The following is a 4,582-nucleotide window of genomic DNA, read 5'->3' as shown; positions in this document are numbered from 1 at the left end:
GGTAGCAGAGCAACCTGGGTTCTAATCCCACCAAGCGTGTATAAAAAACCAGATTAAAAAACAAATACGGCTACGTGAGTCCAAGTTTCAGCCCATGAAAAGGGCCCTCCAACTGCAAGGACATGTTAAGAGTATAAAATCAAGCCTCATAGCAACTTCGAAGTTTTCATGTGGTGGAGGAGACCTTGACACCTTGTATATGCATGTTATTTGTTTATTGTGGGGCATTTAACTGTTTTAGAGAATTTCCATCAATCCTTATCAAATTTCAGAGCTGTGATCTCTTGAAATTCTCAGGTTCTTGTTATAAATTTTTAATTTTTATGGTTTTATACTTTCAGGGTATTTTCTACAAATTACAAATTGTTTTATGGAGCTATCTAGAATTCCTATATCCTCGGTGTATTGTTAGGTTTGAAATTCTCAGGATTTTTTTGTAAATTTTCAACTTTGAGGGTGTTTTTGCAAATTTTAAAACTTTTAGGGTGCTTTACGCATATTAGAAACTATGTATGGGTCTATTTTGAATTTCCATGTTTCCAGTGTACTGTTATTGAGGGTTTGAAATTCTCATGTTTTTTGTGAACTTTTTTCAATTATGAGAGTATTTTTTGCAATTTTTGATACTTTTAGTGTGTTTTCTGCAAATTAAAAACTATCATGGTTATATTTGTAATTCTCATATTTTTCAATGTAGATCTGAATTTCTCAAATTTTATTAAATAATTGACTTGTTATGATGTTTTTGAAATTTTTAGGGTGCTTTTTTTTTATAAATCTTTAGGTGTAGTTTGAAATTCTTATATTTTCAATTTACTGTTAGGTTTGAAATTTTAGTGTGTTTTTATAAGTTTCTAATTTGCGAGGGAGTTTTTTTATTGTCTAAAAATTTAGGGATTGCAACTTTGAGGGGTTTTTTGAATTTTTTGAAAGTTTTAGGGTATTTTCTACAAGTCAAATCTTTTAGGGGGCTATTCATAATTCCTATATTTCGAGTGCATTGTTAGGTTTGAAATTCTTAGGGTCTTTTTATAAAATTTAATTTTTAGGTGTTTTTGTCATTTTTTAAACTTTCAGGATATTTATTACAAATTGTTATGCTTACATTCTTAGAGAAAATGAATAATAAATAAATTTTCATACAGGAAGTAGTTAGTGTAGTGGGCTTTGAAGTTCCATCATCTCCTGATTCAAGCTATAAGAATCCCTTCCCAACTGTTGAAGAAGAAGCTCGGGATCCACCACATGTGCCTCCTCACCTGCAGTTTACTATACTGAGCTTTCCCCAAAGCCAAGATGCTTTGAGCAGCCTCCCATCACCACTGAATGTGACTCCGGATCACCTCTACACAGAGAACAGAGAGAGGTGAAGTTCAGTCTATACTTGGGGATCACACAACGTTATCGTTCAAAGTATGTTAGTGTGGTGTTCTACAGACCTGTACCGAGAAGGTGAAGTCTGGGTTTCATGTCCTCAGTTTCTTCTTCACTGTTTCCTTGCCTGGACGATTGTGGTAATTGACAACTTCATTGTTACCTAGCTTTAAATGTTGGAGTTATCTTTGCATATGAGCATGTGTTAGTGTAATCTGGTTGAACTTTCTAGTTTTCACTTCAGCTTCTCTTAATAATTATCTGTTGGCTAAAGAGGTCTATCTCATGTTTTATCTGCCAATTTATTCTTGCAAATATTTCAGAATGTGGTTGTGACACGGCTGCATAGCATGTAAGACTGCCTTGCTAAGAAAATTATTTATTTTTGGTAGAACTCTTTGAGAAATGCTCGATCAAACTCTGTATACACTGACATGCATAGACTGACTCGTACGCGCACGCGCGCACACTGTCACACGCCAGTCATTCCAGCCTGACCGTGCACATATACATAATATATATTGCTATAAAGAATATTATGACTTGTTAATAGCATTTCCTTTCTTTACTTAAAAAATGACATTTTCCTTCCGTTTAACTTTTCATCCTTTCTTTCTGTTGGTAGAATAATACTTCTCATACTCTGGCATTGAAGGACCCATTCCAATCCCCACGAATACAATGGCACTTCAGTAACACATCTCTAACTAGTGCTTCCTGTTCTTTAAAGAAAGAAGTTGAGGGATCAGTAAGTGGCTAAGTCTTTCAAAAATCAAACTGGATTGTCTCAGTGTCTCAATGTTTAAGATCGTTGGATAACTAACAAATCTCTACATGTTTACTGGAAGAGGTATTGTAGTCGGCTCCATGCCTCTCCCATCAATTAAATTGTCGTTGTAATTAAGCTAAAAAGTTACATGAACCCTCCAACAAAGTAGTTTGCTTCTATAACTTAGGCACTCATATCCAACTGCTTAGAAGACCAGAACAACCTATACTGATTTATTCTGGCAAAATTATATTGTTCATGCTTTGTTATATTCAAAAACTCAAAAGACAGGCGTTTGTCTGAACATTCAACTTAATAACCAGCTTCCTTGGTTTGAATTAGGATTGAAGCATTAAATCATACAAGCATTAAGAACTTAACATATATAGCTCGACTTCTCATCTATTTCTAGGTTAGATCTTTCAAAAAGTAACCATTATATGCTTGGACATGATAAATATTCAAGCTTCATATCCATCCTCCAGAAGCAATCATTGTGCTTATCTCATCATTCACTGGGGTTGACTTTTTGCTCCTCTATAATTCCTCAAAGAGTTTTGCTACAGGGATCCAAAATATGGGACCAATAAAGGGGACAAGTGAGGTGTCCCCCTCCTATTGGATAATGAGTTTGCCATCATTAATGATGCCAACTCATTATCCAATAGGAGGGGGACACCTCACTTGTCCCCCCTATTGGTCCCATATTTTGGGTCCGTAAAGAATTTTTCTTCCTCAAAATATTCTTGAAATCCAAGTTGCAAGATGAGAATAAACCAAGCTAGCCACTCACTAAGACCGCTTCGGTATTTCCTTCAGAGTTTTTTACAAAGAGATTGCTACACCCAATTTCTACTTTAATGATTTCTTTTCCTAATTCTCAAAGTAAGACTCTAATTTTCTTTTTGCTCCTAACTATGTAAGAATTGTTGTGTCTTTGATTTTGTCATTTATTATTTTGTTTTATTTTTCTCCTCTTTTATCTTTTTTGGAAGAGAGGTTTAGAGCCTCCGCTTTATCATTAAGTTAACATGTTATTTCCTATTTCATTGGGAATAAAACTACATCTTTAAGTGACCCTTACACAACACAAGTAGATATACCTTCTTCAGTTATAATAGCTAACCAAGATGACGACAAACTGTAACAATGCAATTAACAACATCTTTGTCCACAATTTAATCCAGTGATTAGCCGTACTGATCAAGAAGATGGCTTATCGTAGTTGCCTTATAATGAGAAGGCAGAAAGGTATTGAATTACTCCAAAATCTCCCATAACTTGAATCTTTCAAAGGGACATCTAAATCTTATATGTCAATCACTATTATTGTATGCAATAATGCATCTATAATTCTTCATTTGGTCAGAGGTCTTTAAACTAATAATGGAAAAAGATTGAAAAAAAACTTTACAACAGTACCAAGGGTCGAAGAAAGTTTATGAAATTATTTGAGTCCCAATCTATGAGGAAGCACGCTCTAATTTCTTTCTACCTCACCATCTCAGTTAGGTGTAATGGAACCACAACCACTAATCTTGAGTTTCATCATTGCTGAAAGCACGATCTAATTGCTGAGCAAGAAAATATTTCATGAGTTTGACACTGTAAGCCAACATTATTGGTGGTTAAGTACTCTGGATGACTCTGGAGATTGGAATAATCTCAAAAGATCATGACTAACTGTCCCTTGATTAGTTAACACCCTTTCTAAACAAACACCACGCCATGGTGCTTTCCTCCAAAGTGTTTTCAAAACACCATAGTAAGTGTTTTTGATTAATAATAGTTTGACATGTTATAACATTAGTATTAAACACAATAACGATATATCAAAGATTAATTATAATAGTATGTTAAAATTAATATATTATAATATTATTATTTAACATTATTATTAAATATTAATGAAAAAATAATACATTATTGTATAATGTATTATAATATAATATTGTATAATGTGTTATAATATAATATTGTTCTTTTAATATAACATATTTATATTATAGTTATTACACAATACTTTCAAATGTTGACATATTTAATTCTTTTTATATTAATATGTTATCATTATGTATATATAATAGTAATAACATAACATTATATTATTATAAATATAATATTATATTATTAATAATATGTTATTAATATATTAATAATATTTGATATTATATAACATATTATAGTTATTAATATATTAAATTTTATTAGTAATAGTATATTATTTTTATAATATAATATAATACTGGTATATTCTGGTTTTATATTATTATATGAATATTTTATATAATACATCATTTTATTATTAATATGCTATTTTCTATAAATATTATTATTATATGATTATCAAATATGTTGTAGTAATTATGTAATTTATTATTAAGATAGTAAATATATTAATATTCAAATATTAAAATTTTATTAATTTTTAAAGGAGCT

General features: G+C 31.3%; 1 pseudogene; it reads left to right on the top strand.

Annotated features, from left to right (window-relative positions):
• The window catches only part of LOC109849891, a 6,722-nt pseudogene continuing 3,466 nt past the window's right edge, over window positions 1,327–4,582 (top strand).

This window comes from Asparagus officinalis, chromosome 7 (assembly GCF_001876935.1).
Source record: "Asparagus officinalis chromosome 7, Aspof.V1, whole genome shotgun sequence".
In the NCBI taxonomy this organism is placed as follows: Eukaryota; Viridiplantae; Streptophyta; class Magnoliopsida; order Asparagales; family Asparagaceae; genus Asparagus; species Asparagus officinalis.
Note: the sequence above shows the minus strand (reverse complement) of the source record. Positions and strands in the feature narration are given on the sequence as shown.